Below are 23,515 nucleotides of genomic sequence, written 5' to 3' on the forward strand. Positions count from 1 at the left end.
TACGCTACCCAGCATCCTCGGCGCGGCCCGGGGGCTATGCGACCCTGCGCATCGCATCCCCTCGGTGGACTACACTCCCCAGAGTCCTCGGGAGTCGTCCAGGTACACGCCCCAGAATATTGGTCATAGCGGTCCACCCGGGACTGCGCGACCCGGAATCCGTGGAAGGACTTCTCGGAAGGACTCCTCTCTGACAGGTGGGGCGAGCCTATGGTCTTTTGGACGTGGAGGGATCCTTTCAGAACCGGCGATTTCTTTTATTTAGGTAGCCCTATACATACATTAAGCATATTTTCCCATTTCTATGATATAGGTAAATAATTTAACCACTGTCTTTTGATTATGGGTATGTCTTTTCTTTTTCTTTTGTTTCTTTTTTTTGCTATGTAGTACTTTTGATCTCTGATTTTCCTACGGATTTTGTGGTTTTATCATTCACATTTAGATCTCTCAATGGTTTAATTTTTCTCCAGGTACACACTGTGAATATACACTTATTTTCAAAATTTTCTAATATTTTATTAATTTCCCATTAAATTTATTAAAAATATAGTCTTTTACCAAATAATTTAAGGTTTCAGCTACATAATTCAGTATACTCAATTTACATTTGCATTTCAATTTCTAATTGTTCCCCCATTTATCTAATTATGCATCAATGCCAGAATTCTTTCATTATGTAGGGTGTATAATATGCTGATATCTTTTGTGGCTTGCCAAACCACATAGACTTTATATTTCAGGCCTTTACTAGGTATACTTGCTGTTTGCTTTTTCTCTTTTGGTTTTTAAATTTTTAATTATTCTGGATAAATATTAGTTGTACATATTTATAGGGTACATGTTATGTTTTGATACAGGCATACAGTGTTTAATGGTCAAATGAGGGTGATTGGGGTATCCATCCCCTCAAGCATTTAGCATTTCTTTGTTTTAGGAAGTTTCCAATTCTCTCTTTTATTTTTAAATATATAGTAAAATTGTTCTTAACTATAGTCACTGTAAGGGAATCTTATTCATTCTAACTGTATTTTTGTACCGATTAACAAGTCCCTCTTTATCTCCTCTACCCACCATCCTTCCCAGCCTCTGTTAACTATCTCATTCTACTCTCCATCTCCATGAGTTCACGTTTTTAGCCCCACAAATGAGTGAGCACATGTGGTATTTGTCATGCTGTGCCTCATTTCACTTAACATAATGTCCTCCATTTTCATACATGCTATTGAAAATGACAGAATTTCATTCTTTTAATGACTGGCTAATATCCCATTGTGTTTATGTACCACACTTTCCTTATCCATTCATCTGTTGATAGACACTTTGATTCTATATCTTTACTATTTTGGATAGTGCTGTAGTAAACATGAGAGTGCAGATATATCCTTGAAATACTGATTTCCTTTCTTTTGGATATATACTCAGCAGTGGGATTGCGGGATCATGTATATATTTATTAATTCTTTTGAGGAACCTCCATACTGCTCTCCATAGTGGTTGTACTAATTTACATTCCTAACAACAGTGTATGAGGGTGTATCCACATCCTCACCAGTATTCACTATTGCCTGTCTCTTGAATAAAAGCTATCTTGACTGGGGTGACATTATATCTCATTGCGGTTTTGATTTACATTTCTCTGATGATTAGTGGCATTGAGCATTTTTTTCATACACTTGTTGGCTGTTCATATATCTTATTTTGAGAGATGCCTATTCAGATCTTTTCTCCATTTAAAATATCAGATTGTCTTTTTCCTATTGAATTGTTTTAGCTCCTTATATATATTCTGGCAATTACTTTCTTTTCAGATGGATAGTTTGCAAATTTTTTCTCCCATTCTGTGGATTGTCACTTCACTTTGTTGATTGTTTCCTTTGCTGTGCAGAAGATTTTTATGTGATGTGGTCTCATTTGTCCACTTTTGCTTTAGGTGCTTGTGCTTTTGCAGTCTTACTCAAGAAATCTTTGTCCACACCAATGTCCTGGAGTGTTTCCCCAATGTTTTTTTCTAGTAGTTTTATAGTTTCAGGTCTTAGATTTACCTTTAATCCATTTTGATTTGATTTTTATATGTGGTGAGGGGATTGCTTTAGATTTCATTCTTCTGCAAATGGATATCCAGTTTTTGCAGTGCCATTTATTGAAATGACTGTCTTTCCCCAATGTAAGTTCTTTGCACCTTTGTGGGATATAAGTTGAACTATAAATGTGTGGGTTTATTTCTGGGCTCTCCACTCTGTTCCATTGGTCTGTGTGCCTATTTTTATGCCAGCTTTTTGCTGTGTGGATTACTATAGTTTGCATAATTTGAAGTCAGGTAATGTGATTCCTCCAGCTTTATTACTTTTGTTCAGGATGGCTTTGGCTATTTTGGATCTTTCATGGTCCCATATAAATTTTAGGATTAATTTATCTATTTCTGTGAAGAATGTCATTGATATTTTGATTGGGATTGCATTGAATCTGTAGACTAGGTGGAATGGACATTTTAATAAGATTAATTCTTCTAGTCCAAAAACACGGACTATCTTTCCATTTTTTGTATCCTTTTCAATTTCTCTCATCAATGTTTTATAGTTTTTGTTGTAGAGATCGTTCACATCTTTGGTTGATTTTATTCCTAGCTATTTTATTTTATTTGTAACTTTTATAAACAGGTTACTTTCTTGATTTCTTTTTCAGATTGTTTGTTGTTGGCATATAGAAATGCCACCCATTTTTGTATGTTGATTTTGTATCCTGAAACTTTACTGAATTTCTTAATCAATTCTAAAGTTTTTTGGCTGAAGTCTTTAGGTTTAACTAAATATAGGATCATATCATCTGCAAACAAGGATAACTTCACTTCTTCCTTTCTAATTTGAATACCTTTTATTTCTTTGTCTTCAGTAATTGCTCTAGCTAAGATTTCCTAGTACTATGTTGAATAAAAGTGCAGAATGTGGGAATCTTTGTCTTCTTCCAGATCTTACAGGAAAGGCTTTCAATTTTTCAGTATGATACTAGCTGTGGGTTTGTCACATATGGTTTTTATAATATTGAGGTATATTCCTTTTACACCGAGTTTTTTTTTTTTTGAGTGTTTATTATGAAGGGATGTTGAATTTTACAAATGCTTTTTTGGTATCCATTGAGATGATCATATGGTTTTTGTCTTTTGTTTTTTTGATATGATATATTACATTTATTGAATTACATATGTTGAGCCATCCTTGCATTCCTGGGATGAATTCCACTTGGTCATGATGAGTAACCACTTTAATGTGTTGTTGAATTTGGTTTGCAAGCATTTTGTTAAGGATTTTTGTGTCTCTGTTTATTGGAGATATTGCCTTATAGTTTTCTTTTTTTGTTACATCTTTGTATGGTTTTGGTGTTAGGATAATACTGACCTTATAGGATGAGTTTGGAAGTGATCCTTCTTTCTTTTTTTTTTTTTTTAAATAGTTTGCATAGATTGATACTAGTTCTTTATAAAATGTTTGGTAGAATTCAGCAATGAAACCGTCAGGTCCTGGGCTTTTCTTTGATGGGAGACTTTTTAATACTGCTTCTATCTCATTTGTTATTAGTCTACTCATGTTTTGGATATTTTCATGGTTCAATCTTAGGTTTTATGTATCTAGGAATGTATCAGTTTCTCCTAGATTTTCCAAATTAATAGCATATAGTAGCTCATAATCATTTCTAATGATCCTTTAAATTTCTGTGGTATCAATTGTAATGTCTCCTTTTTTCATTTCTGATTTTATTTGTTTTGGTCTTCTGTTTTTTCTTAGTCTGGCTAAAGGTTTGTGAATTTTACCTTTTTTAAAATTATACTTTAAGTTCTGGGGTACATGTGCAGAACGTTCAGGTTTGTTACATAAGTATACACGTGCCATGCTGGTTTGCTGCAGCCATAAACCCATCATCTACATTAGGTATTTCTCCTAATGCTGTCTCTCCCCCAGACCCCCACGGTCCGACAGGCCCCAGTGTGTGATGTTCCTCTCCCTGTGTCCATGTGTTCTCATTGCTCAACTCCCACTTATGAGTGAGAACATGTGGTGTTTGGTTTTCTGTCCTTGTGTTAGTTTGCTGAGAATAATGGTTTCCAGCTTCATCCATGTCCCTGCAAAGGACATGAGCTCATCCTTTTTTATTGCTGCATAGTATTCCATGGTATATATATGCCACATTTTCTTTATCCAGTCTAACATTGATGGGCATTTGGTTTGGTTCCAAGTCTTTGCTATTGTGAACATTGCTGCAGTAAACATACAAGTGCATGTGTCTTTATAGTAGAATGATTTATAATCCTTTGGGTATATACCCAGTAATGGGATTGCTGGATCAAATGGTATTTCTAGTTCTAGATCCTTGAGGAATTGCCACAATGTCTTCCACAATGGTTGAACTAATTTACACTCCCACCATCAGTGTAAAAGTGTTCCTATTTCTCCATGTCCTCTCCAGTATCTGTTGTTTCCTGACTTTTTAATGATCACCATTCTAAATGGCATGAGATGGTATCTCATTGTGGTTTTGATTTTCATTTCTCTAATAACCAGTGATGATGAGCATTTTTTCATGTGTCTGTTGGCTGCATAAATGTCTTCTTTTGAGAAGTTGCTGTTCATATCCTTCACCCAATTTTTTTATTTTTATTTTTTGTAAATTTGTTTACCTTCTTTGTAGATTCTGGATATTAGCCCTTTGTCATATGGATAGATTGCAAAAATTTTCTCCCATTCTGTAGGTTGCCTGTTCACTCTAATGATAGTTTATTTTGCTGTGCAGAAGCTCTTTAGTTTAATTAGATCCTATTTGTCAATTTTGGCTTTTGTTGCCATTGCTTTTGGTGTTTTAGTCATGAAGTCTTTGCCCATGCCTATGTCCCGAATGGTATTACCTAGGTTTTCTTCTAGGGTTTTTATGGTTTTATGTCTTATGTTTAAGTCTTTAATTCAACCTGAGTTAATTTTTGTATAAGGTGTAAGGAAGGGATTCAGTTTTAGCTTTCTGCATATGGATAGCCAGTTTTCCCAACACCATTTATTAAATATGGAATTCTTTCTACATTGCTTGGTTTTGTCAGGATTATCAAAGATCAGATGGTTGTAGATGTGTGGTGTTATTTCTGAGGCCTCTGTTCTGTTCCATTGGTCTATCTCTCTGTTTTGGTATCAGTACCATGCTGTTTTTGTTACTGCAGCATTGTAGTATACTTTGAAGTCAGATAGGGTGATGCCTTTGTCCTTTTTTCTTAGGATTGTCTTGGCTATACGAGCTCTTTTTTGGTTCCATATGAAATTTAAAGTAGTTTTTTTCCAATTCTGTGAAGAAATCAGTGGTAGCTTGATGTGGATAGCATTGAATCTGTAAATTACTTTGGGCAATGTGGCCATTTTCATGATACTGATCCTTCCTATCCATAAGCATGGAATGTTTTTCTGTTTGCTTTTGTCCTCTCTTATTTCCTTGAGCAGTGGTTTGTAGTTCTCCTTTAAGAGGTCCTTTACATCCCTTGTAAGTTTTATTCCTAGGTATTTAATTCTCTTTGTAGCAACTGAGAATGGTAGTTCACTCATGATTTGGCTATCTGTTACTGGCGTAAAGGAATGCTTGTGACTTTTGCACACTGATTTTGTATCTTGAGACTTTGCTGAAGTTGCTTATCAGCTTAAGGAGATTTTGGGCTGAGATGATGGGGTTTTCTAAATATGCAATCATGTCATCTGCAAACAGAGACAATTTTACTTCCTTTTTTCCTAACTGAATACCCTTTATTTCTTTCTCCTGCCTGATTGCCCTGGCCAGAAATTCAAATACTGTGTTTAATAGGAGTGGTAAGAGAGGGCATCCTTGTCTTGTGCCAGTTTTCAAAGGGAATGCTTCCAGCTTTTGCCCATTCAGTATGATATTGGCTGTGGGTTTGTGATAAATAGTTCTTATTATTTTGAGATACATTCAGTCAATACCTAGTTTACTGAGAGTTTTTAGCATGAAGGACTGTTGAATTTTGTTGAAAGTCTTTTCTGCATCTATTGAGATCATCATGTGGTTTTTGTCATTGGTTCTGTTTATGTGATGGATTACGTTTATTGATTTGCATATGTTGAACCAGCCTTGTATGCCAGGGATGAAGCTGACTTGATCGTGGTGGATAAGTTTTTTAATGTCCTGCTGGATTTGGTTTGCCCGTATTTTATTGGGGATTTTCACACTGATGTTAATCAGGGATATTGGCCTGAAATTTTCTTTTTTTGTTGTGCCTCTGCCAGGTTTTGGTGTGAGGATGATGCTGGCCTCATAAAATGAGTTAGAGAGGATTCCCTCTTTTTCTATTGTTTGCAATAGTTTCAGAAGGAATGGTACCAGGTCCTCTTTGTACCTCTCATAGAATTTGGGTGTGAATCCATCTGGTCCTGGACTTTTTTAGGTTTGTAGGCTATTAGTTACTGCCTCAATTTCAGAAGTTGTTATTGGTTTATTCAGGGATTTGACTTCTTCCTGGTTTAGTCTTGGGAGAGTGTATATGTCCAGGAATTTATCCATTTTTTCTAGATTTTCTAGTTTATTTGCATAGAGGTGTTTATAGTATTCTCTGATGATAGTTTGTATTTCTGTGGGATCAGTAGTGATATCCTCTTTATCATTTTTTATTGCATCTATTTGATTCTTCTCTCTTTTCTTCTTTATTAGTCTGGCTAGCGGTCTATCTTCTTGAACTTTTCAAAAAGCCAGGTCCTGGATTCATTGATTTTTTGAAGGTTTTTTTTTGTGTTTCTATTTCCTTCCGTTCTGCTCTGATCTTAGTTATTTTTTGCCTTCTGCTAGCTTTTGAATTTGTTTGCTCTTGCTGCTCTAGTTCTTTTAGTTGTGATGCTAGGGTGTCAATTTTAGATCTTTCTTGCTTTCTCTTGTGGGCATTCAGTGCTATATATTTCCCTGTATACCTTGCTTTAAATGTGTCCCAGGGCTTCTGGTACGTTGTGTCTTTGTTCTTATTGGTTTCAAAGAACATCTTTATTCCTGCCTTAATTTCGTTATTTACCCAGTAGTCATTCAGGAGCCAGTTGTTCAGTTTCCATGTAGTTGTGTAGTTTTGAGGGAGTTTCTTATTCCTGAGTTCTAATTTGATTGCACTGTGATCTGAGAGACAGTTTGTTGTGATTTCCATTCTTTTGCATTTGCTGAGTAGTGTTTTACTTCCAATTATGTGGTCAATTTTAGAGTACGTGCGATGTGGTGCTGAGAAGAATGTATATTCTGCCGATTTGGGGTGGAGAGTTCTGTAGATGTCTATTAGTTCTACTTGGTCCAGGGCTGAGTTCAAGTCCTGGATATCCTTGTTAATTTTCTGTCTTGTTGATCTGTCTAATATTGATGGTGGTGTGTTAAAGTCTCCCAGTATTATTGTGTGGGAGTCTAAGTTTCTTTGTAGGTCTCTTAAGAACTTGCTTTATGAATTTAGGTGCTCCTGTATTGGGTGCATATATATTTAGGATAGTTAGCTCTTCTTGATGCATTGATCCCTTTACCATTACGTAACGGCCTTGTCTCTTTTGATCTTTGTTGGTTTAAACTCTGTTTTGTCAGAGACTAGGATTGCAACCCCTGCTTTTTTTTTCCTTTCCATTTGCTTGGTAAATATTCCTCCATCCCTTTATTTTGAGCCTATGTGAGTCTTTGCACATGAGATGCATCTCCTGAATACAGCACACTGATGGGTCTTGACTATTCAGTTTGCCAGTCTGTGTCTTTTAATTGGGGGCATTTAGTCCATTTATATTTAGGGTTAATATTGTTTTGTGTGAATTTGATCCTGTCATTATGATGCTAGCTGTTATTTTGTCAGTTAGTTGATGCAGTTTCTTCCTAGCATGGGAAGTCTTTACAATATGGTATGTTTTTGCAGTGGCTGGTACTGGTTGTTCCTTTCCATTTTAGTGCTTCCTTCAGGAGCTCTTGTAAGGCAGGCCTGGTGGTGACAAAATCTCTCAGCATTTGCTTGTCTGTAAAGGATTTTATTTCTCCTTTGCTCTCCTTTGCTTATGAAGCTTAGTTTGGCTCAATATGAAATTCTGGGTAGAAAATTCTTTTCTATAAGAATGTTAAATATTGGCCCACACTCTATTCTGGCTTGTAGGGTTTCTGCTGGAAGATCTGTTGTTAGTCTGATGGGATTCCCTTTGTGGGTAACCCGACCTTTCTCTCTGGCTGCCCTTAACATTTTTTCCTTCATTTCAACCTTGGTGAATCTGACGATTTTGTGTCTTGGGATTGTTCTTCTCGAGGAGTATCTTTGTGGTTTGTCTATATTTCCTGAATTTGAGTGTTGGCCTGCCTTGTTAGGTTGGGGAAAGTTCTCCTGGATAATATCCTGAAGAGTATTTTCCTACTTGATTCCATTTTCCCCATCACTTTCAGGCACACCAATCAAATGTAGATTTGTTTGGTCTTTTCACATAGTCCCATATTTCTTTGAGGCTTTATTCATTTCTTTTAACTCTTTTTTTGCTCTAATCTTGTCTTCTCGCTTTATTTCATTGAGTTGATCTTCCATCTCTGATATCCTTTCTTCCACTTGATCAATTCAGCTATTGATACTTGTGTATGCTTCATGAAGTTCTCATGCTGTTTTTCAGCTCCATCAGGTCATTTATGTTCTTCTCTAAACTGGTTATTCTAGTTAGTAACTCGTCTAAGCTTTTTTCAAGGTTCTTAGCTCCGTTGCATTGGGTTAGAAATGCTCCTTTAGCTCAGAGGCATTTGTTATTACCCACCTTCTGAAGTCTCTTTTTGTCCATTGGTCAAACTCATTCTCCGTCCAGTTTTGTTCCCTTGCTGGTGAGGAGTTGTGATGCTTTGGAGGAAAAGAGGCATTCTGTTTTTTGGAATTTTCAGCCTGTTTGGACTAGTTTCTCCCCATCTTCATGGATTTATCTACCTTTGGTGTTTGCTGTTGGTGACCTTTGGATGGAGTTTTTGCATGGTTTTCCTTTTTGTTGATGTTGATGCTATTGCTTTCTGTTTGTTAATTTTTCTTCTAACAGTCAGGCTCCTCTGCTGCAGGTCCCCTGGAGTTTGCTGGAGGTTCACTCTAGACCCTGTTTGTCTGGGTATCAGCAGTGGAGTCTGCAGAACAGCAAAGATTGCTGCCTGTTTATTCCTCTGGAAGCTTTGCCCCAGAGGGCACCTACCAGATGCCAGCCAGAGGTCTCCTGTATGGGGTGTCTGTTGGTCCCTACTGGGAGATGTCTCCCAGTCAGGATACACAGGGGTCAGGTACCTACTTGAGGAGGCAGTCTGTCCCTTATCAGAGCTGGAACACTGTGCTGGGAGATCTGCTGCTCTCTTCTGAGCTGTCAGGCAGGGACATTTAAGTCTGCTAGAGCTGTGCCCATAGTCACCCTTCCCCCAAGTGCTGTGTCCCAGGGAGATGGGAGTTTTATTTTTAAGTCCCTGACTGGGGCTGCTGCCTTTTTGTCCAGAGATGCCCTGACAAGAGAGGAGGAATCTAGAGAGGCAGTCTGGCCACAGGGACCTTGCTGAGTTGTGGTGGGCTCCCCCCAATTCGAACTTCACATGGCTTTGTTTACACTCTGAGGGTAAAGCCACCTACTCAAGCCTCAGCAATGTCGGATGCCCCAATCCCCACCAAGTTCAAGTGTCCCAGGTCGACCTCAGACTGCTGTGCTGGCAGTGAGAATTTCAAGCCAGTGGATCTTAGCTTGCTGGGCTCCATGGGTGTGGGACCGCCAAGCCAGACCACTTGGCTCCCTGGCTTCAGCCCCCTTTCCAGGGGAATGAACGGTTCTGTCTCGCTGGCATTCCAGATGCCACGGGGGTATGAAAAAAAAAAAGCTCCTGCAGCTAGCTCAGTGTCTGTCCAAACGGCCACCCAGTTTTATGCTTGAAACCCAGGGTCCTGGTGGTGTAGCCACTAGAGGGAATCTCCTGGTCTGCTGGCTGTGAAGACCATGGAAAAATCACAGTATCTGGGTTGGAGTGCACTATTCCTCCCGGTACAGTCTCTCATGGCTTCCTTTGGCTAGGGGAGGGAAATCCCCTGAATGCTTGCACTTCCTGGGTGAGGTGATACCCCACCCTGCTTTGCCTCACCGTCCGTGGCCTGCACCCACTGTTCAAGCAGTCCCAATGAGATGAACTGGGTACCTCAGTTGGAGATGGAGAAGTCACCCTGCCTTGTGTGTCGATCTCGCTCGGAGCTGTTCCTATTTGGCCATCTTGCCAGCAACCTGTTTATCTTTTCAAAAAACCATTTTTGTTGTTTCACTGGTCTTTTTTTTTTGTCTCAATCACTGATTTCTGCTCTTATCTATATTATTTCTTTTCTTCTAATTTTAGACTTCGTCTGCGTTTGCTTTTCTAGGTCTTTTTAAGGTGCATCATTAGGTTGTTTAAAGTTTTTAAGAGCTTTTTTGATGGAGGCATCTATTGCGATAAACTTCTTTCTTAGTACTACTATTTTTGCTTTCTTAGTACTACTATTTAGGTTTTGGGATGTTGTGTTTCCATTTTCATTATTTCAAAATTTTAAAATTTTCTTATTTTTTAATTGACCAAGTCATTTTATAGGTGCATATGATGTATTTTCCACAAGTTTGTGTAGTTTCCAAAGTTTCTCTTGTTATTGATTTTCAGTTTTCCATTTTGGTCAGAAAAGATACTTCATACCATTCAATTTTTTACTTTTTTGAGACATGTTTTGTGGCCTAACACATGGTCTTTCCTGGAGAATATTCCATGTACTGAGAAGAATGTGTGTTCTGCAGCTGTTTGATGGCATATTATTTAAAAAAATGTTTGTTTTTACCTTTCAGATCTGTTGGGCTTAAAGATGAGATGTTCTTTAAATGTCTATTAGATTAATTTGTTCTATAGTGTAGATCAAGTCTGATGTTCTCTGTTGATTTTCTGTCAAATAGTCTGTCCAATAATGAAAGTGGGGTGTTAAAGTCCCCAGCTATTATTATTAGGGTTTCACTCTCTTTTTAGCTCTAATAACATTTGCTTTATAGATCTCGGTCCACTAGTGTGGGTTGTACATATATTTACAATTTTTATATCCTTTTGCTGAATTGACCTCTTTATCATTACATAACACATTATTTGCCTCTTTTTTGCCATTTATGTCTTGAAATTTATTTCTCTGATACAAATATAGCTACTCCTGTTCTTTTTTTGCTTGCATTTGCATGGAATATCTTTTTTCATCCCTTTATTTCCAGTCTTTGCATGCCTTTATAGATGAAGTGAGTTTCTTGTAGGAGCATATATTTGGTTGTTGTTTTATTATCACTCAAGGACTCTATGTCTTTTGATTGCAGAAGTTAGGCCATTTACATTCAATATTGGCATTTATAGGTAAGAACTCAATACTGCCATTTTGTTATTTGTTTACTAGTTGCTTTATCAATCCTCTCTTCTTTTCTTCCTTACTTCCTGTCTTCCTTTGTGTAAAAGTGGTTTTCTCTGGTGGTATGGTTTAATTTCCTTGTGATTTATTTATTTATTTCTCAGTTTTTAAGTTTTGGGTTTTTTATTGGCTTAATTTTTTTCAATTTCTTATTTATTTATTTATTTTTATTTTACTTTAAGTTCTGGGATACATGTGCAGAACGTACAGGTTTGTTACATAGGTATGCATGTGCCATGGTGGTTTGCTGCACCCATCAACCCATCATCAACATTAGGTATTTCTCCTAATGACATCCCTCCCCTTGCTCCCCAGCCTCTGACAGGCCCCAGTGTGTGATGTTCCTCTCCCTGTGCCCATATGTTCTCATTGTTCAACTCCAACTTCTAAGTGAGAACATGTGGTGTTTGGTTTTCTGTTCCTGTGTTAGTTTGCTGAGAATGATGGTTTCCAGCTTCATCCATGTTCCTGCAAAGGACGTGAACTCATCCTTTTTTATTGCTGAATAGTATTCCATGGTGTATATGTGTCACATTTTCTTTATCCAGTCTAACGTTGATGGGCATTTGGGTTGGATCTAAGTCTTTGCTATCGTGAATAGTGCTGCAATAAACATAGGTTTGCATGTGTCTTTATAGAAGAATGATTTATAATCCTTTGAGTATATACTCAGTAATAGGATTGCTGGGTCAAATGGTATTTCTAGTTCTAGATCCTTGAGGAATCGCCACACTGTCTTCCACAATGGTTGAACTAATTTACACTCCTACCAACAGTGTAAAAGCATTTCTATTCCTCCACATTCTCTCCAGCATCTGTTGTTTCCTGACTTTTTATTGATCGCCATTCTAACTGGTGTGAGATGGTATCTCATTGTGGTTTTGATTTGCATTTCTGTAATGACCAGTGATGATGAGCATTTTTTCATGTGTCTGTTGACTGCATAAATGTCTTCTTTTGAGAAGTGTCTGTTCGTATCCTTTGCCCACTTTTTGATGGGGTTGGTTTTTTCTTGTAAATTTGTTTAAGTTCTTTGTAGATTCTGGATATTAGCCCTTTGTCAGATGGCTATATTGGAAAATTTTTCTCCAATTCTGTAGGCTGCCTGTTCACTCTGATGGTAGTTTCTTTTGCTGTGCAGAAGCTCTTAAGTTTAATTAGATCCCATTTGTCAATTTTGGCTTTTATTACCATTGCTTTTGGTGTTTTAGTCATGAAGTCCTTGCCCATGCCTGTGTCCTGAATGGTATTGCCTAGGTTTTCTTCTAGGGTTTTTATGGTTTTAGGTCTTACATTTACGTCTTTAGTGCATCTTGAATTAATTTTTGTATACGGTGTAAGGAAGGGATCCAGTTTCAGCTTTCTACATATGGCTAGCCAGCTTTCCCAGCAGCATTTATTAAATAGGGAATTCTTTCCCCATTTCTTGTTTTTGTCAGGATTATCAAAGATCAGATGGTTGTAGATGTGTGGTGTTATTTCTGAGGCCTCCGTTCTGCTCCATTGTTCTATCTCTCTGTTTTGGTACCAGTAACATGCTGTTTTGGTTACTGTAGCCTTGTAGTATAGTTTGAAGTCAGGTAGCATGATGCCTCCAGCTTTGTTCTTTTTGCTTAGGATTGTCTTGGCAATTTGGGCTCTTTTTTGGTTCCATATGAACTTTAAAGTAGGTTTTTTCAATTCTATGAAGGAAGTCATTGGTAGCTTGATGGGGATGGCATTGAATCTATAAATTACCTTGGGCAGTATGGTTATTTTCACAATACTGATCCTTCCTATCCATGAGCATGGAATGTTTTTCCATTTGTTTGTGTCCTCTCTTATTTCCTTGAGCAGTGGTTTGTAGTTCTCCTTGAAGAGGTCCTTCTCATTCCTTGTTAGTTGGATTCCTAGGTATTTTATTCTCTTTGTAGCAACTGTGAATGGGAGTTCACTCATGATTTGGCTCTCTGTCTGCTATTGGTGTGTAGGAATGCTTGTGATTTTTGCACATTGATTTTGTATCCTGAGATTTTGCTGAAGTTGCTTATCAGCTTAAGGAGATTTTGGGCTGAGACAATGGGGTTCTCTAAATATACAATCATGTCATCTGCAAACAGGGACAATTTGATTTCCTCTTTTCCTAACTGAATACCCTTTATTTCTTTCTCCTGCCTGATTGCCCTGGCTAGAACTTCCAACACCATGTTGAATAGGAGTGGTGAGAGAAGGCATCCCTGTCTTGTGCCAGTTTTCAAAGGGAATGCTTCCGGTTTTTGTCCATTCAGTATGATATTGCCTGTGGGTTTGTGATAAATAGTTCTTATTATTTTGAGATACGTTCCATCAATACCTAGTTTATTGAGAGTTTTTAGCATGAAGGGCTGCTGAATTTTGTCGAAGGCCTTTTCTGCATCTATTGAGATAATCGTGTGGTTTTTGTCATTGATTCTGTTTATGTGATGGATTATGTTTATTGATTTACATATGTTGAAGCAGCCTCGCATCCCGGGGATGAAGCCGACTTGATTGTGGTGGATAAGCTTTTTGATGTGCTGCTGGATTCAGTTTGCCAGTATTTTATTGAGAATTTTCACATTGGTGTTCATCAGGGATATTGGTCTAAAATTCTCTTTTTTTTTTGTCGTGTCTTTGCCAGGCTTTGGTATCAGGATGATGCTGGCCTCATATAATGAGTTAAGGAGGATTCTCTCTTTTTTTTTTTGGAATAGTTTCAGAAGGAATGGTACCAGCTCCTTTTTGTACCTGTGGTAGAATTCAGCTGTGAATCCCTCTGGTCCTGGACTTGTTTTGGTTGGTAGGATATTAATTATTGCCTCAATTTTAGAGCCTGTTATTGGTCTATTCAGAGATTCAACTTCTTCCTGGTTTAGTCTTGGGAGGATGTATGTGTTCAGAAATTTATCCATTTCTTCTACATTTTCTAGTTTATTTGCATAGAGGTGTTTATAGTTTTCTCTGATGGTAGTTTGTATTTCTGTGGTATTGGTGGTGATATCCCCTTTATCATTTTTTATTGCATCTATTTGATTCTTCTCTCTTTTCTTCTTTATTAGTCTTGCTAGCAGTCTACCAGTTTTGTTGATCTTTTCAAAAACCAGCTCCTGGATTCATTGACTTTTTGAAGGGTTTTTTTTTGTTTGTTTGTTTGTTTTGGTCTCTCTTTCAGTTCTGCTCTGATATTAGTTATTTCTTTTCTGCTAGCTTTTGAATTTGTTTGCTCTTTCTTCTCTACTTCTTTTAATACTGACATTACGGTGTGGATTTTAGATCTTTCCTGCTTTCTCTTCTGGACATTTAGTGCTATAAATTTCCCTCTACACACTGCTTTGAATGTGTCCCATAGATTCTGATACATTGTGTCCTTGTTCTCATTGGTTTCAAAGAACATCTTTATTTCTGCCTTCATTTTGCTATTTACCCAGTAGTCATTCAGGAGCAGGTTGTTCAGTTTCCATGTAGTTGTGCAGTTTTGAGTGAGTTTCTTAATCCTGAGCTCTAATTTGATTGCACTGTGGTCTGAGAGACAGTTTGTTCTGATTTCTTTTCTTTTACATTTGCTGAGAAGTGCTTTACTTTCAACTATGTGGTCAATTTTGGAATAAGTGCAATGTGGTGCTGAGAAGAATGTATATTCTGTTGATTTGGGGTGGAGAGTTCTGTAGATGTCTATTAGGTCCGCTTGGTGCAGAGCTGAGTTCAAGTCCTGGATATCCTTCTTAACCTTCTGTCTCATTGATCTAATACTGATGGTGGTGTGTTAAAGTCTCCCATTATTATTGTGTGGGAGTCTAAGTCTCTTTGTAGGTCTCTAAGGACTTGCTTTATGAATCTGATTGCTACTGTATTGAGTGCGTATATATTTAGGATAGTTAGCTCTTTTTGATGCATTGATCCCTTTATCATTATGTAATGGCCTTCTTTGTCAATGGCCTTCTGTGTCTCTTCTGATCTTTGTTGGTTTAACGTCTGTTTTATCGGAGAGTAGGATTCCAACCCCTGGTTTTTTTGCTTTCCATTTGCTTGGTAGGTCTTCCTCCTTCTCTTTATTTTGAGCCTATGTGTGTCTCTGCACAAGAGATGGGTCTCCTGAATACAGCACACTGATGATTCTTGACTCTACCCAATTTGCCAGTCTGTGTCTTTTAATTGGAGTATTTAGTCCATTTACATTTAAGGTTAATATTGTTATGTGTGAATTTGATCCTGTCATTATGATGTTAGCTGGTTATTTTGCTCGTTAGTTGATGCAGTTTCTTCCTAGTGTCAATGGTCTTTACAATTTGGCATGTTTTTGCAGTGGTTGGTACTGTTTGTTCCTTTCCATGTTTCGTGCTTCCTTCAGGAGCCCTTGTAAGGCAGGCCTGGTGGTGACAAAATCTCTCAGCATTTGCTTGTCTGTAAAGGATTTTATTTCTCCTTCACTTATGAAGCTTAGTTTGGCTGGATATGAAATTCTGGGTTGAAAGTTCTTTTCTTTAAGAATGTTGAATATTGGCCCCACTCTCTTCTGGCTTGTAGAGTTTCTGCGGAGAGATCCACTGTTAGTCTGATGGGCTTCCTTTTGTGGGTAACCCTACATTTTTCTGTGGCTGCCCCAACATTTTTTCCTTCATTTCAACCTTGGTGAATCTGATAATTATACATCTTGGGGTTGCTGTTCTCGAAGAGTATCTGTCGTGTTCTCTGTATTTCCTGAATTTGAATGTCGGCCTGCCTTGCTAGATTGGGGAAGTTCTCCTGGATAATATCGTGCAGAGTGTTTTCCAGCTTGGTTCCATTCTCCCTGTCACTTTCAGATACACCAATCTAACGTAGATTTGGTCTTTTCACATAGTCCCATATTTCTTGGAGGCTTTGTTCGTTTCTTTTTACTTTTTTCTCTAAACTTCTCCTCTTGCTTTATTTCATTAATTTGATCTTCAATCACTGATACCCTTTCTTCCACTTGATTGAGTTGGCTATTGAAGCTTGTGCATGCATCACGTAGTTCTTGTGCCATGGTGTTCAGCTCTATCAGGTCATTTAATGTCTTCTCTACACTGTTTAATCTAGTTAGCCATTCATCTAATCTTTTTTCAATGTTTTTAGCTTCCTTGCAATGGGTTCCAACATCCTCCTTTAGCTTGGAGAAGTTTGTTATTACCGACCTTCTGAAGTCTACTTCTGCCAGCTTGTCAAATTCATTCTACATCCAGTTTTGTTCTGTTGCTGGTAAGGATCTGCGATCCTTTGGAGGAGAAGAGGTGGTCTGGTTTTTAGAATTTTCAGCTTTTCTGCCATGGTTTCTCCCCATCTTTCTGGTTTTTTAAAATTATTATTATTATACCTTAAGTTTTAGGGTACATGTGCACAATGTGCAGGTTAGTTAACATATGTATACATGTGCCATGCTGGTGTGCTGCACCCATTAACTCATCATTTAGCATTAGGTATATCTCCTAATGCTATCCCTTCCCCCTCCCCCCACACCACAACAGTCCCCAGAGTGTGATGTTCCCCTTCCTGTGTCCATGTGTTCTCACTGTTCAATTCCCACCTATGAGTGAGAATATGCGGTGTTTGGTTTTTTGTTCTCGTGATAGTTTACTGAGAATGATGATTTCCAATTTCATCCATGTCCCTACAAAGGACATGAACTCATCATTTTTTATGTCTGCATAGTATTCCATGGTGTATATGTGCCACATTTTCTTAATCCAGTCTATTATTGTTGGACGTTTGTGTTGGTTCGAAGTCTTTGCTATTGTGAATAGTGCCACAATAAACATACGTGTGCATGTGTGTTTATAGCAGCATGATTTATAGTCCTTTGGGTATATACCCAGTAATGGGATGGCTGGGTCAAATGGTATTTCTAGTTCTAAATCACTGAGGAATTGCCACATTGACTTCCACAGTGGTTGAACTAGTTTACAGTCCCACCAACAGTGTAAAAGTGTTCTTATTTCTCCACATCCTCTCCAGCACCTGTTGTTTCCTGACTTTTTAATGATCACCATTCTAACTGGTGTGAGATGGTATCTCATTGTGGTTTTGATTTGCATTTCTCTGATGGCCAGTGATGGTGAGCATTTTTTCATGTGTTTTTTGGCTGCATAAATGTCTTCTTTTGAGAAGTGTCTGTTCATGTCCTTCGCCCACTTTTTGATGGGTTTGTTTTTTTCTTGTAAATTTGTTTGAGTTCATTGTAGATTCTGGATATTAGCCCTTTGTCAGATGAGTAGGCTGCAAAAATTTTCTCCCATTTTGTAGGTTGCCTGTTCACTCTGATGGTAGTTTCTGTTGCTGTGCAGAAGCTCTTTAGTTTAATTATATCCCATTTGTCAATTTTGTCTTTTGTTGCCATTGCTTTTGGTGTTTCAGACATGAAGTCCTTGCCCATGCCTATGTCCTGAATGGTAATGCCTAGGTTTTCTTCTAGGGTTTTTATGGTTTTAGGTCTAACATTTAAGTCTTTAATCCATCTTGAATTAATTTTTGTATAAGGTGTAAGGAAGGGATCCAATTTCGGCTTTCTACATATGGCTAGCCAGTTTCCCCAGCACCATTTATTAAATAGGGAATCCTTTCCCCATGGCTTGTTTTTCTCAGGTTTGTCAAAGATCAGATAGTTGTAGATATGCGGCATCATTTCTGAGGGCTCTGTTCTGTTCCACTGATCTATATCTCTGTTTTGGTACCAGTACCATGTTGTTTTGGTTACTGTAGCCTTGTAGTATAGTGTGAAGTCAGGTAGTGTGATGCCTCCAGCTTTGTTCTTTTGGCTTAGGACTGACTTGGTGTTGCGGGCTCTTTTTTGGTTCCATATGAACTTTAAAGTAGTTTTTTCCAATTCTGTGAAGAAAGTCATTGGTAGCTTGATGGGGATGGCATTGAATCTATAAATTACCTTGGGCAGTATGGCCATTTTCACGATATTGATTCTTCCTACCCATGAGCATGGAATGTTCTTCCATTTGTTTGTATCCTCGTTTATTTCATTGAGCAGTGGTTTGTAGTTCTCCTTGAAGAGGTCCTTCATGTCCCTTGTAAGTTGGATTCCTAGGTATTTTATTCTCTTTGAAGCAATTGTGAATGGGAGTTCACTCATGATTTGGCTGTTTGTCTGTTATTGGTGTATAAGAATGCTTGTGATTTTTGTACATTGATTTTGTATCCTGAGACTTTGCTGAAGTTGCCTGTCAGCTTGAGGAGATTTTGGGCTGAGACAATGGGGTTTTCTAGATATACAATCATGTCATCTGCAAACAGGGACAATTTGGCTTCCTCTTTTCTTAATTGAATACCCTTTATTTCCTTCTCCTGCCTAATTGCCCTGGCCAGAACTTCCAACACTATGTTGAATAGGAGTGGTGAGAGAGGGCATCCCTGTCTTGTGCCAATTTTCAAAGTGAATGCTTCCAGTTTTTGCCCATTCAGTATGATATTGGCTGTGGGTTTGTCATAGGTAGCTCTTATTATTTTGAGATACGTCCCATCAATACCTAATTTATTGAGAGTTTTTAGCAAGAAGGGTTGTTGAATTTTGTCAAAGGCCTTTACTGTATCTATTGAGATAATCATGTGGTTTTTGTCTTTGGCTCTGTTTATATGCTGGATTACATTTATTGATTTGCGTATATTGAACCAGCCTTGCATCCCAGGGATGAAGCCCACTTGATTATGGTGGATAAGCTTTTTAATGTGCTGCTGGGTTCGGTTTGCCAGTATTTTATTGAGGATTTTTGCATCAATGTTCATCAAGGATATTGGTCTAAAATTCTCTTTTTTGGTTGTGTCTCTGCCCGGCTTTGGTATCAGGATGCTGCTGGCCTCATAAAATGAGTTAGGGAGGATTCCCTCTTTTTCTGTTGATTGGAATAGTTTCAGAAGGAATGGTACCAGTTCCTCCTTGTACCTCTGGTAGAATTCAGCCGTGAATCCATCTAGTCCCGGACTCTGTTAGGTTGGTAAGCTATTGATTATTGCCACAATTTCAGCTCCTGTTATTGGTCTATTCAGAGATTGAATTTCTTCCTGGTTTAGTCTTCGGAGGGTGTATGTGTCGAGGAATATATCCGTTTCTTCTAGATTTTCTAGTTTATTTGCGTAGAGGTGTTTATAGTGTTCTCTGATGGTAGTTTGTATTTCTGTGGGATCAGTGGTGATATCCCCTTTATCATTTTTTATTGCGTCTATTTGATTCTTCTCTCTTTTCTTCTTTTTTAGTCTTGCTAGTGGTCTATCAATTTTGTTGATCCTTTCGAAAAACCAGCTCCTGGATTCATTAATTTTTTGAAGGGTTGTTTGTGTCTCTATTTCCTGCAGTTCTGCTCTGATTTTAGTTATTTCTTGCCTTCTGCTAGCTTTTGAATGTGTTTGCTCTTGCTTTTCTAGTTCTTTTAATTGTGATGTTAGGGTGTCAATTTTGGATCTTTCCTGCTTTCCCTTGTGGGTATTTAGTGCTATAAATTTCCCTCTACACACTGCTTTGAATGTGTCCCAGGGATTCTGGTATGTTGTGTCTTTGTTCTTGTTGGTTTCAAAGAACATCTTTATTTCTGCCTTCATTTTGTTATGTACCCAGTAGTCATTCAGGAGCAGGTTGTTCAGTTTCCATGTAGTTGAGTGGTTTTGAGTGGGTTTCTTAATCGTGAGTTCTAGTTTGATTGCACTGTGGCCTGAGAGACAGTTTGTTATAATTTCTGTTCTTTTACATTTGCTGAGGAGAGCTTTACTTCCAAGTATGTGGTCAATTTTGGAATAGGCGTGGTGTGGTGCTGAAAGAAATGTGTATTCTGTTGATTTGTGGTGGAGAGTTCTGTAGATGTCTATTAGGTCCGCTTGGTGCAGAGCTGAGTTCAATTCCTGGATATCCTTCTTAACTTTCTGTCTCGTTGATCTGTCTAATGTTGACAGTGGGGTGTTAAAGTCTCCCATTATTATTGTGTGGGAGTCTAAGTCTCTTTGTAGGTCACTCAGGACTTGCTTTATGAATCTGGGTGCTCCTGTATTGGGTGCATATATATTTAGGATAGTTAGCTCTTCTTGTTGATTTGATCCCTTTACCACTATGCAATGGCCTTCTTTGTCTCTTTTGTTCTTTGTTGGTTTAAAGTCTGTTTTATCAGAGACTAAGATTGCAACCCTGCCTTTTTTTGTTTTCCATTTGCTTGGTAGATCTTCCTCCATCCTTTTGTTTTGAGCCTATGTGTGTCTCTGCACATGAGATGGGTTTCATGAATACAGCACACTGATGGGTCTTGACTCTTTATCCAATTTGCCAGTCTGTGTCTTTCAATTGGAGCATTTATTCCATTTACATTTAAAGTTAATATTGCTTTGTGTGAATTTAATCCTGTCATTATGATGTTAGCTGGTTATTTTGCTCGTTAGTTAATGCAGTTTCTTCCTAGCCTTGATGGTCTTTACAATTTGGCATGATTTTGCAGTGGCTGTTACCGGTTGTTCCATTCCATGTTTAGTGCTTCCTTCAGGAGCTCTTTTAGGGCAGGCCTGGTGGTGACAAAATCTCTCAACATTTGCTTGTCTGTAAAGGATTTTATTTCTCCTTCACTTATGAAGCTTAGTTTGGCTGGATATGAAATTCTGGGTTGAAAATTCTTTTCTTTAAGAATCTTGAATATTGGCCCTCACTGTCTTCTGGCTTGTTGAGTTTCTGCGAAGGGATCAGCAGTTAGTCTCATGGGCTTCCCTTTGTGGGTATCCCGACCTTTCCTCTGGCTGCCCTTAACATTTTTTCCTTCATTTCAACTTTGGTGAACCTGACAATTATGTGCCTTGGAGTTGCTCTTCTCGAGGAGTATCTTTGTGGTATTCTCTGTATTTCCTGAATCTGAATGCTGGCTTGCCTTGCTAGATTGGGGAAGTTCTCCTGGATAATATCCTGCAGAGCATTTTCCAACTTGGTTCCATTCTCCCCATCACTTTCAGGTACACCAATCAGATGTAGATTTGGTCTTTTCACATAGTCGCATATTTCTTGGAGGTTTTATTCATTTCTTTTTATTGTTTTTTCTCTAAACTTCCCTTCTCGCTTCATTTTATTCATTTCATCTTCCATCACTGATACCCTTTCTTCCATTTGATTGCATCGGCTCCTGAGGCTTCTGCATTCTTCACGTAGTTCTCGAGCCTTGGCTTTCAGCATCTTCAGCTCCTTTAAGCACTTCTCTGTATTGGTTAGTCTAGTTATACATTCGTCTTAATTTTTTTCAAAGTTTTTAACTTCTTTGCCTTTGGTTTGAATTTCCTCCTGTAGCTCGGAGTAGTTTTATCGTCTGAAGCTTTCTTCTCTCAACTCATCAAAGTCATTCTCCGTCCAGCTTTGTTCCATTGCTGGTGAGGAACTGCGTTCCTTTGGAGGAGGAGAGGTGCTCTGCTTTTTAGAGTTTCCAGTTTTTCCAATTTTTCTGCTCTGTTTTTTCCCCATCTTTGTGGTTTTATCTGCTTTTGGTCTTTGATGATGGTGATGTACAGATGGGTTTTTGATGTGGATGTCCTTTCTGTTTGTTAGTTTTCCTTCTGACAGACAGGACCCTCAGCTGCAGGTCTGTTGGAGTTTGCTAGAAGTCCACTCCAGACCTTGTTTGCCTGGGTACCAGCAGCGGTGGCTGCAGAATAGCAGATTTTCGTGAACCGTGAATGCTGCTGTCTGATCGTTCCTCTGGAAGTTTTGTCTCAGAGGAGTACCCGGCTGTGTGAGGTGTCAGTCTGCCCCTACTGGGGGTGTCTCCCAGTTAGGCTGCTCTGGGGTCAGGGTTCAGGGACCCACTTGAGGAGTCAGTCTGCCCATTCTCAGATCTCCAGCTGTGTGCTGGGAGAACCACTGCTCTCTTCAAAGCTGTCAGACAGGGACATTTAAGTCTGCAGAGGTTCCTGCTGTCTTTTTGTTTGTCTGTGCCCTGCCCCCAGAGGTGGAGCCTACAGAGGCAGGCAGGCCTCCTTGAGCTGTGGTGGGCTCCACCCAGTTCGAGTTTCCCGGCTGCTTTGTTTGCCTAAGCAAGCCTGGGCAATGGCAGGCGCTCCTCCCCCAGCCTCACTGTCGCCTTGCAGTTTGATCTCAGACTGCTGTGCTAGCAATCAGCGAGACTCCGTGGGCATAGGACCCTCCAAGCCATGTGTGGGATATAATCTCCTGTTGTGCCGTTTTTTAAGCCTGTCGGAAAAGTGCAGTATTAGGGTGGGAGTGACCCAATTTTCCAGATGCCATCTGTCACCCCTTTCTTTGACTAGGAAAGGGAACTCCTTGACCCTTTGCGCTTCCCAAGTGAGGCAATGCCTCGCCCTGCTTCAGCTCGTGCACGGTGCACTCTTCCCACTGTCCTGTGCCCACTCTCTGGCACTCCCTAGTGAGATGAACCCGGTACCTCAGATGGAAATGCAGAAATCACCCATCTTCTGCATCGCTCACGTTGGGAGCTGTAGACCAGAGCTGTTCCTGTTCAGTCATCTTGGCTCCATCCATCCCAAAGACCCATTTTTCTTGTTTTATCTACCTTTGGTCTTTGATGCTGGTGACCAACAGATGGGGTTTTGCTGTGGATGTCCCTTTTGTTGATGTTGATGCTATTCCTTTCTGTTTGTCAGTTTTCCTTCTAAGAGTCAGGTCCCTCAGCTGCAGGTCTGTTGGAGTTTGCTGGAGGTCCACTCCAGATCCTCTTTGCCTGGATATCACTAGGAGAGGCTGCAGTACAGCAAATATTGCAGAACAGCAAATGTTGCTGCCTGATCCTTCCTCTGGAAGCTTCATCCCAGAGGGGCACCCTCCTGTATGATGTGTCAGTTGGCCCCTACTGGGAGGTGTCTCCCAGTTCGGCTACATGCGTGTCAGGGACCCACTTGAGGAGGCAGTCTATCCATTCTCAGAGCTCAAACACCATGCTGGGAGAACCACTTCTCTCTTCAGAGCTGTCAGACAGGGATATTTAAGTCTGCAGAAGTTTCTGCTGTCTTTTGTTTAGCTATTCCCCACCCCCAGAGGTGGGGTCTACAGAGGCAGCAGGCCTTGCAGAGCTGCGGTGGGCTCTGCCCTGTTCAAGCTTCCCAGGCCACTTTGTTTACCTACTCATGCCTCAGCAA

The 23,515-nt window shown here is 39.1% G+C and overlaps 1 long non-coding RNA gene across 1 annotated transcript in view; it reads left to right on the forward strand.

Annotated features, from left to right (window-relative positions):
• Positions 1-2: 2 nt before the first annotated feature.
• LOC134809147 (uncharacterized) overlaps positions 3-23,515 on the forward strand; it is a 55,899-nt gene continuing 32,386 nt past the window's right edge. Inside the window, exon 1 of the long non-coding RNA XR_010154122.1 lies at positions 3-197. This is a non-coding gene — a long non-coding RNA (uncharacterized LOC134809147). The remainder of the gene's footprint in view (positions 198-23,515) is intronic.

The sequence above is a fragment of the Pan troglodytes genome, chromosome 21 (assembly GCF_028858775.2).
Source record: "Pan troglodytes isolate AG18354 chromosome 21, NHGRI_mPanTro3-v2.0_pri, whole genome shotgun sequence".
Taxonomy (NCBI): domain Eukaryota; kingdom Metazoa; phylum Chordata; class Mammalia; order Primates; family Hominidae; genus Pan; species Pan troglodytes.